Raw genomic sequence first — 15,075 nt, 5'->3', positions numbered from 1 at the left:
TTAACCAATTTAGAGTTTTTAACTTTAACAATTTATTGCTCAAAAATATTGGTTGGGCACAGTGGCTCGCGCCTGTCATCCCAGCACATTTGGGAGGCTGAGGCGGGCAGATCTCCTGAGGTCAAGTGTTTGAGACCAACCTGGTCAACAAGGTGAAACCCTGCCTCTACTAAAAATACAAAAATTAGCCAGGCATGATGACGTGCCAGTAGTCTCAGCGGCTCTGGAGGCTGAGGCAGGAGAATCACTTGAACCTGGAGGCGGAGACTGAAGTGAGCCGAGATGGCACCACTGCACTCCAGCCTGGGCAACAGAGTGGTACTCCGTCTCAAAAAAATTGTTAATCTGATTATTTCTTCATTTAACTTTCTTAGAAAATCCAAACATAAGATGTCTATTTTTGCATACGTTTGTTATTATTTTACATGGTTTATAAAATTAAACACAGATACCAAAATATCTCAATTAATAGGCAGTTTTGTATTTTGTGTTCTAAGTAATGAGCCATTATTTTTAATTTTACATTTTATAAAAATAATATTTAACAAATTGTAAACACTAGGGTAAGTTTTCTTAAAAGAGTGTTTTTCAAATAAGTTTGACTGGGTGGTTTAAAAATTGACTTACATACATTACAGTATAGGATTTCCTATCTTGCATTCCATGCATGTGAGAAAGATAATTCAGGCCCAGAAATGCATGTATTTGGAAGACTGAAAATTCGATGGGCATGACATTTTCTAACCAGATAAAAATATACATGCATATGTCTGTATGACTCATTCCACACAACTCAAAATTGCTGGAGAGTGGGTGTAGCTATGAATATTACTGCACAATGTAGTTTTCAAAGGAAAAAAAAAACAAATTTGGCAGCTTCCAGTCTTTTTAGATAACTTTAGATTTATTGAAATTTCAATTAATGAAATGCACAGCTAAAAATGCATTAAAGGCACGTCAAGTGCTAAAGAACAAATGAGGGAGATGAATAATACAAAACCAAGATGATAACTTTTCTATGAATGTGCATATTTTGTCTGTCTGTCTGACTACATTTTAACTAAGTTAAACGTCTCAGACAGTAAATTGAAATGGGCAATTGATTTTTTTGTCTGTACTTTAATATCATTGTATTTCAGATGCAAATTGTAAGATCTGAATTTTCCAAATAGTGTTTTTCAACTTCAAACACTTCCTGTAAATTGTTATTTGGCTATTGGTTGTGAATGAGCTAGAGTCTACATATATGGAATAATAATAAAAACAGTTTTAGTAGGTGTCATCTTTGAGTTTTTTGTATAAAATAGTGTGATAACTGATAATGCGTTTCTTTACATGTATTATCTCTTTTAACCTCCTCCCCAAAATATGAACTTCTTACTTTTTGTTGTTTTTTTATGTGTTAAAAATTAAACAGTGTATCATATTCCAACAAAGCTAGTACATAACATAGTTGGAATTCAGGCCCCATTTTTTCTGATGCCAGATCCCATTTCTAAACTGGTATGCTATTTAACATCTTTAGAAAAGGTTTATTTCACTTTATCAAGGGTTATGAAACCATTGATAATAATTAAAATATAGGTGAGAGGAATGATATAAAGTTACGTCCACAAGGTTTTAACCATGTATGTGAAGGTTAATATACAAATAATTACATATTTATATGCATACAGTTTATTCATTGCATATTCCAATATTATATAAATTGTCAATTTATACAAATAAATTCACTCTACATGTAGCAAAACCAATATTATCATTCTTCTTTTAATAAAGAGTTTTATACAAACATAGTAATGTACAGAAATAATGTAGGAAACTTGTCGGGAGGTGTTTAAATGGACTAATTTTTATCCGTACCAGAGCCTGGCTCACAGACTTTTCTTATAAATACCTTTATACAATTTGAATAATTGGATGGTTAGTAAAGGTTAAGTTCAGTCAAACAGTGAGTTATCTCACTTTGTTAGACCATGGTTACGTGAGGGAGAGAAAAAGCACATCTGTGTAGAAAACAGCCTCCATGGTTCATTTTGCGCATCTTAGTAGTCAATGCCAGTCACTGAAGCTGTTGCTATTGCTATTGATTATGAAATTAGCATTGTGAGTCATAAAGGTTTTGCTTGCTATCCTGCCATCCGTTTTACTGACTTAGGACCAAGTGAGCTTCAATCAGCAGTATTCGCTTTGTGCATATTGAACACGGCAGAAAACAAACAAGCAAACAGTATTACTTTTCTCTAATAGTGTCTGTGTGCTTCCAACCTAACCTCGAAGACTTCATTCACAAACTTATAAATGCCTGCGTTTGCAACCTGAAAACTCCAGTTCAAGATGATCTCACCCTAGGGAATTCAATGTATCCTTAATTATCTAAATAGTACCCTTGAACTTACTATTAGTCAGCCTTGAATTTTCCAATTGTTCACAATTGTTCTTTCACAATTGTTCTTTCCTTAGGTGGTAAATATTTTCCCAGATGTTAAACATAAGCCTCTTAAGGACTGATGTGTCAAATTCATTTGTTTATTTATTCATGCAAAGACTTTATTCATTTGAAAAGAATTTATCATGAAATTACTCAGCACTACTATTGTCTTTTGCTTTATTTAACTATAAAAAGTTATTTAACAATCCTGAGCTTCAGTTTTCACATCCCTAATATGTGAATAATCAAAATGAATTATAATTACAGTGAAAATTAAGGAGAAAATTTCTGGAAAGTGACTAAAGTAGTACATTGTGGCTTCTGCATTTCTTTGAGTAAGGCCTTGGTAAATGTTGAATTGGATGATAGCTACAGGCTAGTTTCATCAAAATGAGCAACAAATCATTTGTTTAGACATGGTCATTCACACTTCTAACTTCTTAATAAAATTGAACTTTAAAAATGAAAATAGGCCGGGCGCGGTGGCTCAAGCCTGTAATCCCAGCACTTTGGGAGGCCGAGACGGGCGGATCACGAGGTCAGGAGATCGAGACCATCCTGGCTAACACGGTGAAACCCCGTCTCTACTAAAAAAAAAAAAAAAAAAAAAAAATACAAAAAACTAGCCGGGCGAGGTGGCGGCGCCTGTAGTCCCAGCTACTTGGGAGGCTGAGGCAGGAGAATGGCGTGAACCCGGGAGGCGGAGCTTGCAGTGAACTGAGGTCTGGCCACTGCACTCCAGCCTGGGTGACAGAGCGAGACTCCGTCTGAAAAAGAAAAAAAAAAAAGAAAAGAAAAGAAATTTTAGTCACTTGATATATTCTGGAAAGCAAATCAAATGCATTGTGGATGGTATCTTTGGAAAGGGGAAGAGGAAAGTGAATAAAGATCAGAGACAGGGGTGGAATAAAATAGGAGAGGGCCATTTTATCGACCAATGAGGATGACACGCTGGAGCCTGAGGATTCAGTTTAAATTATTCTCCTGCTCCTGAGAAAATGGAATAGAAGAGGAACAAGAAGGAAAGAACAAAAATAAAAATGCATTTGTCTTGTTTGCAGGTACCAAGTAAAACATATCCATATGTAAGTAATGATCATGAACACATGAATCTGTAGAGTATATGTAGTGTCTCTATCTGTTCATCTATCTGTGTTCTCACTGAAGATGAGTGATACATGGCATTTAAATTATGATCTCCTTCAATTTGCACAGATACTTTAGTCTCATTGGTACTTATCTTCCATGTTTCTTCACAAACTACAAATTTAGAAGACAGACTTGCAACTGTTACTTTAGTCTCCTTCAAGCAATGATAAACATCAATATTATTGAGTAAAAGAGTCTTCTAAATATTGACCTTAAACCACAGAGAAATATATAGATTTCACCACAAAGGGTAATATTTTATTAAGTTATATAATATATTTTAAAATACTTTTAAGGTCTTCTCTGCATTGATTATTCTAGTTATCCATTCATCCATTCCTTTTTCAAGGTTTTTAGTTTCTTTGCGCTGGTTACATGGTTCCCCTTTAGCTCTGAGAAGTTTGAACGACTGAAGCCTTCTTCTCTCAACTCATCAAAGTACTTAACTTTAAGACTGAAAATATTTTCTTTAAGGGCTTAAGTCATAAGTTAGTGTTATTCAATTATCTATAATGGGAAAGTCATGATATAGCACTCAGAACGAGTGACAGCATTGAATTAAGATGGTTTTTAACCGAAATGAATACATTTTAAATAAATATAATAATCATGCTATTTTATATCTCTACAAAGAGATCTTTAAAGCCAAAAATCCATCATCTACATTCTCCTATTGATTAAAATTATCTCATTTGTTGTTTTAATAACAACAAACTTGCTAAATGTCTACTCCACTTAAAATTATGTAAGGTGTACTCTTCAGCTAAGAAAGGACTACATATGTAGGCACAGTAGCAGAATATTTCTGAGAACAGTTTCCGTCGTAGCTTTTTCTTTCTTGCCCTTCTAACTCAGCATGTAGGCAAGAAGACACTTAGAAAATAGAATAATGCTAATTGGTTTTATCACATGTTAGTCAAACATGAAATAATGAAATCTTAAATATCATCTTTCAGAATACAGAGTCCACTCACTCTCCACAGAAGATGCCTTGAATAATATCCCTATAAAAATATTTAAAGAAATTTGCTATTTTATTCTATGCATATGCATTTTCAAGGAGGAGTCAAATCTGAATGAATATTTGGATAAAGTCCAAGACACTAAGACAACTAAGGCACTAAGACAACTAAGACACTAAGACAATTAAAATCTAAACATAGAGGTTTTAATCCTTACAATAGTTTCATTATTTGCTTCATATCATAAAAAATTAACTAGGCCTCTGTATAATTTTTGTGAAGTTATTCACTTAGTAAGGAATACCTTTTCTATAGAAATTATTTGGATTGAATCATGAAGTTTTGAATCATGAAGTTTAGATTTGCTTAAGCATAGGCTTACCTGATCTAAAAGACAATTGTATTAAACAATAATTATGAAAGTGTATGGTTGGTCTTACAACATATAAAGTTACAAGACACATCATTAAAAAAATCGTTATTCCAAAAGTATAATAATAAGAAATGAAGTATTTCCAATAAAATTGTGATGTACAGTTGTAGAATGTTCTTCTTCATAGAAGAATTTTATGTTCTTAATGTTTGATGGTAGACTATATGGGGAATTTTGTATTAATTTGTCCTGAGGTTTTATTGTTGGAAGAAAAAAAAAGTTTACTAAGATTGGAGTATTACCAGGAAAAGCCTGATGCTCACAGAACAAGAAATCTTAGAAGATAGCATATATTCAACGGTTTAAGGACAATGTTCCTCCACATGTGTGTGAGAACGTGGGGGACAGATGCCCCATATTCACACACAATGACCCCCCATTTACCAGACCTAAATGCATGGCCTTTACCCAGGTGATTCTGCTGCAGGTTGTCCTTTGACCATCCGTTTAGGGTCTGACTCTCGACTTGGCAGCCTCAGAAAGCTGAAACGATTTTAAGTTCATTAACTATGGATCTGTCTGTCTGGAGTAGACTCATATCACAAACAAGTTCACAGGAAAAAACGTATGTAACTCATGAATTCATGAGTTCACAGGGAACAAGGTATGTAACAAAATGCTGAAGTGTTTTTTAAAATTAAAACTACAACTTTCATGCAAGGCAGTATACTTAGGTCAGTAAGTCAGGGCAATTATAATCAGAAAGCTAATTAGAAAATATTGAATTGAAATAAGATAATCCACATGATTCAAATAAAAAAATCAAGGTAAAATTGTTATTGACCTCACAGAATGTCTTTTTAATTATGTAGAACGGTCATTGCTGTCTCCATCTTTATTAAGAAATATGAATGTATAGACATTTGCAAAAGGATATGATAGTCCTTCACATTTCTGTTATTCAGAATTAACAAAGGATAACATTTTAATATATTTCATTTTTAAATAATTACTTCCTTACTACTGAAATATCACCTAATTTATATTATACATATTGTAAATGCATATATTGTCTTTTTGCTCATAAAACATTACATGTAAATGGTGATGATAATTAAGAATATTGTATACTTGATATTCGTTAAGAGAGTGGATCTTAAATCATCTGACCACACATACACACATACACACACACACGATGACTATGTAGAAGTGATATATTACCTGGATTGTAGTGATCATCTCACAATGCGTGTGTCTATCAAAACATTAAGTTGTACTAAGTATATATAATTTTATATGTCTATGATATCTCCAAAAACCTGTTTATAAAAATGTACAAATAAATTCTCCCATGAAAACCGCTTGGTACTCCTCTCCATCACTTTTAGAAGTTGTCTTCTAGAATCATGCATAAGTCGCCAGAAATACTGTTCATTGATATGAAAGTATGGAGTCCCTATTGCCACACTGTTACCATCAGCTGTTGACTGACCATGTTGCCACTGTCCATTGAAGTATATCCAGGGATATTGACAGCATGCTTATTTAGTATAGTAGGCTAATGATATTTTATGTAGGTAGATACAAAATATAAGAAAAAAAACACATAAAATATTATATCACATAACTCATCCTAGAGCCATAAATATAAACAAATACTAAGAATTAATTAAACAAATTAGGAATGTCACACCTCAAAAAGAAGAATACACTGCAATCGAAAAACACATGATTTATTTACATATAAGAGGATATAGGCCGGTCATGGTGGCTCACTCCTGTAATCCCAGCACTTTGGGAGGCTGAGGCAGATGGATCTTCTGAGGTCGGGAGTTCAAGACCAGCCTGACCAACATAGAGAAACCCTGTCTCTACTAAAAATACAAAATTAACCGGGTGTGGTGGTGCATGCCTGTAATCCCAGCTACTCAGGAGGCTGAGGCAGGAGAATCGCTTGAACCAGGAGGCGGAGGTCTCAGTGGGCTGAGATGTACCATTGCAATCCAACCTGGGCAACAAGACTGAAACTTTGTTTCAAAAAAAAAAGAAAAAAAAAAAAGATGCAATTCTTAGATAGGAGAGTGAAAATTTTGCCTATCTACCATGGCTTTTAAACAAATGCATAATGGCTTATAATCAAGACAATTTAAAATGACTTTTTGTGGGAGGGAAATCTTTACCTAAATCACAGTGGTTCCGGACATGTGAAGAGGAATAAAGAGGTGTTGTTTGCTGGAAATACAGCCTGCAAAAAAGTCACAGAAGTGGAAATGAACCAGCCTTACCCAGACCACTTTGTAACACCAACCAGACTGTGGGTCATTACAATTGTTGAAGAGATTTTTGAAAATGAGTGAGCTGTTTGAAAGCCAGACTTTAACAAAAGGCTTTTTCAAAATGATTTCCTTAGATTAGCATTATTTTCATGGCATTTTGTGAAACACTGGTAAATATTAAGTAACAGAATGGAGTTCTGTTAGTTTGGAGTTAGATACTAACTCCATTCCCTTTCAAAGTAATAATACATTGTACTGGGGGACTGCTAGCTAATATATGCCCTCATGGCAATTTACAGTATTAGCATATGATTGTTACTATGCTATTGTGTGGCAGAGAAACTTCTTCACATTCGTTCACTTAAGTCACTGAACTCTTTTTCATAAGATGAACACTTTCTATGTTGGTAAAATTTGCAAAAGATGGTGGGAATGAGCACAGATGCTTGAACAAGAAAGTAGCATGGTAAAAATCATTGTTTAGAAGCAGAATCTAGGTGGAGGAAGTATGTGGAGGTAGTGAGGAGAAGGGGGAATTGTGTCCAGAAATTGGCAGGGCAGCTAATGCCCTGGTGCAGTTGTGAGGTCATGCGGATGAGACCTGGGGCAGAGGGAATTATTAGAAAAGATGCAGTCCAAGGGATAATGAGGCAAATGAAAAGAACATGTTGATCACTTAGATATAAAAGAGTGAACAGAAAGGAGAGACAAAAACAGTTAGTAAAAGCTACTTACTAGCTTTTTTCTCTTTATTGTTTTCAAAAAGCAAAAAGAGCTTAAAGAAGTCCATGGGGGACAAAAATTAAGTTCTATGAATGAATATGCATATGCTATGAAGGATAAATGTAGAATTAGTAGGCCAGGTACTGTGGCTCATGCCTGTAATCCCAAAATGTTGAGAGGCCAAGGTGGGCGGATCATCTGAGGTTGGGAGTTCGCGACCAGCCTGATCAACATAGAGAAACCCCATATCTAGTAAAAATACAAAATTAGCTGGGCATGGTGGGGGTCGTCTGTAATCCCAGCTACTCAGGAGGCTGAGGCAGGAGAATAGCTTGAACACGGGAGGCAGAGGTTGTGGTGAGCCAAGACCATGCCATTGTACTCCAGCCTGGACAACAAGAGCAAAACTCCATCTCAAAAAAAAAAAAAAAAGTGCAATTAGTAAATTCAAATAAAGTAGAATATAGTTAACTAGTTAATAATTTAATCCATGAAATGTGGGTCATGTATTTATTGAAAACTATATAAATCCATGCTATTTGTATAAAAAACATATGCTAACAACATTTTATATATACATATATATCAATAGTATGCCAAACATGTTTAAAATTATTTTTGAAAAGTTCTGGAAGGCAACGGAGATTTTAGTAATTGAGTTGAGAGGGCATATAAGGTGGGGAAAATGCAGGTAAAATAAATATAGAAAATATATACTATAATTTCTAATAAGTCACAGACAAAATGTACTATAATTAAATTTTGTGGAAGTTTGTGATGTAATAAATGAAAGGAGAAATGTCAGTTAATTCTCTATCCACTGCCAGCTGGCTTCCTGTGGAATGACAGCGTGAAAGAAGTCAGCAATAATAATTTCAATCACCTCAAGATTGATTTATTTTCAATTACAAGTTCAATCTGGTGAAAGGTGTTATAATGGCAGCTCAAGTTTCCCAAAGTAAAGTAGAACATGCGAAGCAGTAATTTAAAGTGTTTCACAGACAGGCCTCTATTTTGACCTACAGAGTCACTATGGGCATTCAATTGTTGAACTCCTCTTTTGTTTACAATAATGCTACTTAATTCAAATCTCATCTGTAGAGTGAAGGGTCCTTTATCTAATTTCCATCTACACCCTTAGTAGATAAAACATACAGTGCATCGTCCTTCAGTTACAATAATATGACATTGGATCATTGTCTTTAAATGGCACTGGAAAATGTAAGGCATGTATGTAGAAGATACTACCAGTAACGAGTATGGCACTTTATCTCTTTACAAAGTACTTCTATGTTATTATCTCACTTGGTATTTAAGAATAACAATATTATTATTAAAATTACTTAACAATTGATTGATTTTTCTTCGACTTTGCCAAGCCCTACATACCTACATGTATCTCACCAGCAGTTTTCAATATTGGATCAGTAGCACCATGGGTGTTAGTAGGTTCTTACATCATTACACATACTTTTTTATTTTACTTCATTTTATTAATAAACAGTATGAACCTATTCTGAATTATCTGAATTTTCGCCTTATCATTGAACAAGTTTCAGTTCCTGTTTTGGAATTTGGGAGTGCAATCACACTATTTACCAAGTGGAATGCTAAAATAACATTTAACATTAAACAAAATGTTATCAAACTGAAGCCCAAAGACTGAGACATCTGTAAATATATTCTTGGAAAGATGAATACTTGGGGCCCAGGCCTCCATTTCAGGGAATGGAAGCTACTGAATCTGGTTCAAGTGGAAAATAATCTAGTACATAGTATTATGAAATGATTTGAAGAATCATCAGGAGGTCTAACAAAATATATTCTAATAGATGATTCCCAAAAATGTTACAGAAATAAGCAGCTAAGAGACCTGCTGCTACTATATCGTAGAACTGCCTACCTGAGTCAGCAAACTAACACTAAGGCCCCTGGCTCCAGAACCACATGATCATGGTTAAAGTACATGTCAGCACATGTGCAATTCATCTTTATTTGTCCAGTAGACATAGTGTTTATCATGAGGGAAATGTTCAATAAATATTTGTTGAACAGATAGGTGGACGTTCTTTCTCATCTATTATATTGCTCCATGCATAAATTCTTACCCAGGCTGTCTTTTGAGTCCATGTTGGCAAGTGCCCCCAACAACAATTAAAAGAGAGTTAAGTATGGCCATGGGAAAGAGTGAGGTATCAATACTGTTAGGTATATTGTTATAGAGTTTTGAATTATTTAATGTAATAAGAAAGTATGATAAAGCAAAATCTCCAAAATATCAGCGATTTATGAAAATAGCAGTATATTTTTTACAGACAACTGAACTTCATAGGCAGTGAGTGGAATGAGGGCTTCTCTGCTCTATGTTTTTACTCATGGATGAGAGGCTTTGGGAGCCATATGTTGATCAATAAATCTTCTGCAGCCTGATTCAACATTCAGTTGGCAAATGGTGAAGGTGAAGGTGTTTATGATCCAAGTCTCAAAGTGGTGATATACCACTTCAGTCCACATCTCATTTGACAGGTATAGTCTTGTAGCTTTATCTGACTACAGTGGTGACAAGGAAGTAAATCATACTTATTTATTGTATTTTCAGGAGGAATAGAAAATGAATTTTAACAGACACAGCTAATACAGTAATAATGAAGATAAATCATACTGTTGGGTTAATAAAAATTATATCAAATTTTACCATGGATACTCGATATGAAAGAAATTAGCAAATAATATAGATGAAAGACTTGACCTGTAAAAGTCATTATGAAAAGGCTTTAAATATCCCTCTATGACAACAATGGTGAGATTTAAAGCATCTTTTGGTGGTACAATTTATCAGTCTCCACACAAACAAACCACGATTTTTCTCACTGTATTAAGTATCTAAATATTTTCTAGGAGAAGATTGTTCACACTGTACTAAGTATCTAAACATTTTCTAGGAGAAGCAAGTAACAATTGCCATCTTTCCTCTATGAGGCATTTTTTGCCCCTTGGCAAATAGTGTACTCCCCTCCCTTAATCATCTGTGCTTTACAGGAGTGCCCTTTAACACTAAGAAGAGTGATACTGAAACTAAGTTGGTGTATGTGAAATCCAAACACAAAACATTACATGAGAACTGTAAGAAGTTGAAATGTAAGGATCTATGGCAGATAAAAACCTTTAGAAAGGAGACAAAATTCTATAGCTACTCTGCATATACGGAGTTTTCTTTCTTCTATATATTTTTTATTTTGTTGAATGCCTCAAACTGAATAAAACTGTTTCTGACAATAGCTGACTTATACAGTAATTTTTAAAATGTCATATGAAACATGGTATTAAGAAAGGAGAGATCAGATATAACATTCCCAAGACTACAACTTGAAGAAGAGAATCAGATTTTAGTTCATATTAAAAGAGTGTTGAAGGAAACTTACTTTTCATTTAAACTATTGAGTCATCTGTCTTTATTCTAAAAGCAAAGAAAGTTCTGAAATCCCATAGACAAAATGTTAACTTTAAAGAAACTTTTAAAATAGTATTTTGCCTTTTAAAATATTTATTTTGTAATTTTTAAAAACTTGATCTTAGCTTTGACCTTCAGGAATATCTAACTTTCTTGCATTAGCAGTTAAGAATCAGAAATATTGAGTGATGTCAGCAAAATGGCAGAACAGAAGATTCCACAGCATAACTGCACTTACAAAAATGCAACTAGACACTCTTCAAACACAAAAATACCACCCTGAGCTCGCCAGAACTAAGAGGAGAAGCTAAGAAATTCCCAAGGCCCACAGAACAGAGAAAAGCTGTGATCAGTAAGAAAAAAGTCAGTTCAGACTATGCCTCCTCCTTCTCCAAGCCAACATAACTGCTATCACAGAGGATTTTCCTAGACCCACAGTTTTGAGGTAAAAGTAGGGATTTGGAGGTGGATGTTTAGTGTTCCTACTGGTTTGGAAACCTTTACAAGAAGCCCATGCCAGTCCTGTCCCATGGGAAGCATTGAGATTGTCAGGAGGACTGAACTACCTGAAATCAACTGTGGACAAATAATGGCATGCTGATTACAGCAAGTGGAGGAGAAATTATGGTGGCTACTCTGCACTTTGATCAGCAGGGATAACATGTGAAGAGACTGGCCAAGACCCATATTGCTGCAGAAGTCACAATCTGAGGAAGGTCTGAATTCCTTGATGGATTTTCCACAAAGCTCGAATGCTCACATGGAGTCTTCCTCTGGCCTAGAATTAACCAAAAGTTCAGGATTAAGTTCCAGTGCCTGCTTAAGTACTCTTCCGATTGGGAAACACCATCAGGCCACTAATCTAGTTCTGGGGCAAAGTTTAACTTCCAGGGCTCACTATAAGTCTTCATCAGACTAGAACAAAGAAAAACAGAGCAGCATTTTAGTTCCAGAGTAGCATTTAAATTCTGATGGTCAACTGTAAGCCTTCTCCAGACCATGAAACAATGGCAAATTAATGAGTTAGTTCCAGTGCAATGTTTTAGTTCTGGTGCTCACTATAAGTAATCCCCAGAATGTGAAGAAACAACAGGCCAGCATATAAGTTTCCATTCAAAGCAGTTAAGGTCCAACACCACCAGAAAATACCTGCAGAAATTTAAAGAGATGGCTTTTTCCTCAAATATGCAAGGATCAACATAAAGGCACAAGATTTGTAAAAACTCAGGGATATATGGCATCACCAAGAGAAACCAAAACACTCCAGCAATGGACCCAGAAAAATTGAAGATCTATAAAATGTCAGACAGATAATTCAGAATAATCTTCTTAAAGAAGTTCAGGCATTCACAAGAGTATACAAATAGAAAACTATATGAAATTTTGAAAATAAGAAGGAAAAAAGTGAGAAATTTGACAAAGTAATAGAAACAATTCAAACAAATAGGAATTCCAGAAGTAGAAAATACAATAATTGAACCAAAAAGTTGAATAGGAAGCTTCAATAGCAGACTTGAAACAGAAAAAAAAAAAAAAAAATAGCGATCTTGAAAACAGAAAATATAAAATTACTCAATCAGAATGCCAAAAAGAAAAAAATAAAGATTGAAGATGGAGAAAAGGATTGTGAGACACCATCAAGTGAACAAACCTCCACATAATAATTTCCTAAAGATGACAAGGGAGAAGAAGGCCTATAAAGACTATTTAAGAAAACAGTAGCTTAAAATTTCTTAAGTCTAAAGAAAGATGACACCATCCAGGTACAGGAAGCTCACAGTTCATCAAATTCAGCACTCCCCAGCACACACACAAGACATTTCCAAGGCTCATGATAATCAAATTAGCAAAAACCAAAGGCAAAGAATACTCAAAGCAGCAAGAGAAAGTAAACATACCACATTCAATGGAACTCCAATACAGCTTTCAGTAGATTTCTCAGCAGAAATCTTACAAGACCAGAAGAAAGTGAGATGCTCTACTCAAAGTGCTAAAGGAACAACAAAAGCCAAAAACAAACAAAAAATATGCTAAGAATACTGTACTCAGCAAAGCTGTCCTTCAAACATGAAAGAGAGATAAAGATGTTCCCCGCCAAACAAAAGCTGAGGAAATTCATCAACACCAGACCTGCTTTCCAAAAAGTGTTGAAAAGAATTATTTAACCTAAAAAATGTGAATGGTAATGTGTAACAAAATAGCATCTGAAGGTATTAAACTCACTATTATAAAAAAAGGAAATCAGAAAAATTAATAATTCTCCACTACTGTAATGGGGTTATTAAACTACTTATATCTTAGGTATGTTAAAAAAAAAAAAAAAGCAAAACTATTAAAAACTGTAAAAACAATTGGTTAAGACATAGGCAATATAAAAAGATACAAACTGAAACATTAAAATGCCAATATGTGAGGGGTGATAACATTATAGTTTGTTTCTGTTATTTTTCTTTGTGACCGTATTTAAGTCATTATCGGTTTAAAATAACCTGTTAAATCTTTTGTGAGTCACATGGTAACAACAAAGCAAAAACCTATAATAGATGTATTAAAAATAAATAGTAGGGAATCGAAACGTATTTCTAAGGAGAAATCACTTAATCACTAAGGAAGAGAGTAAGAGAGGATCAAAAGAAGATAAGATCTACAAAATGACCAGATAACAAGTAACCAAATGGCATTAATAAACTTTTACCTATCAATACTAATCTTGATTGTAAATGGATTAAATTCTCCAATTAAAAGACATAGAGTACCTGATGGATTTTTTTAAAAAAACCCAAACTCTATTCTGTCTACCTGAAACTCACTTCACCTATAAAGACATACGGACTGAAAGTGAAGGGATAGGAAAAATCGATTCCATGTAAATGGAAACAGAAAAGGTGTGGTAATATCTATATTTATATCAGATAAACTAGACTTTATGTCAAGAAAAAAAAAAGACAAACAAGGCCATTATATAATAATAAAGGTGCCAGTGCAGCAAAAGGATGTAACAATGGTCAATATATATGCAACGAACACTGGAACACACAAATATATAAAACAAGTGTTAGTAAGCCTAAAGGGAGAGTTTGCCTGCAATACAATAATAGTAGTGGATTTCAACACCCCCACTTTTAGCAATGAACGGATTATCCAGATGACTAAGAAATATCAGAGTTAAATGGCACTCTGATATTATTTTATTATATTATATTTTGAGACTATGTCTCAAAAAATAAATAAATAAATAAATAAATAAATAAAACAAAAGAAAGAAAAAGAAAGAAAGAAAAGCTTAGCACTTCAGACTTCACTTTTGAATTCCACCAAATATTTCAAGAAGAACTAATACCAACTCTACTCAAACTATTGAAAAAAAAACTAAAGAGAAAGGACTATTGCAGACTCATTCTATGAGGTCAGTATAATGCTGATACCAAGACTACACAAGGATACGACTCACAAAAGAAATTACAGACCAATATCTCTCATGGACAGAAATACAAAAATCCTCCACCAAATACTAGCAAAGCAAATATAACAAGAGGACAAAAAATCATTTATCTTGATCAAGTAAAATTTATCCCAAGGATACAAGGATGGCTCAGCATATGCAAATTAATAAATGTGATACATCACATTAACAGAGTCAAGAATAAAAACCACATGATAATTTAAATAGACGCTGGAAAAAATTTTGTTAAAATTTAACATACTTA

Source organism: Rhinopithecus roxellana, chromosome 2 (genome assembly GCF_007565055.1).
Source record: "Rhinopithecus roxellana isolate Shanxi Qingling chromosome 2, ASM756505v1, whole genome shotgun sequence".
Taxonomy (NCBI): Eukaryota; Metazoa; Chordata; class Mammalia; order Primates; family Cercopithecidae; genus Rhinopithecus; species Rhinopithecus roxellana.
The sequence above is the reverse complement of the archived record's forward strand: the minus strand, read 5'-3'. Positions refer to the sequence as shown.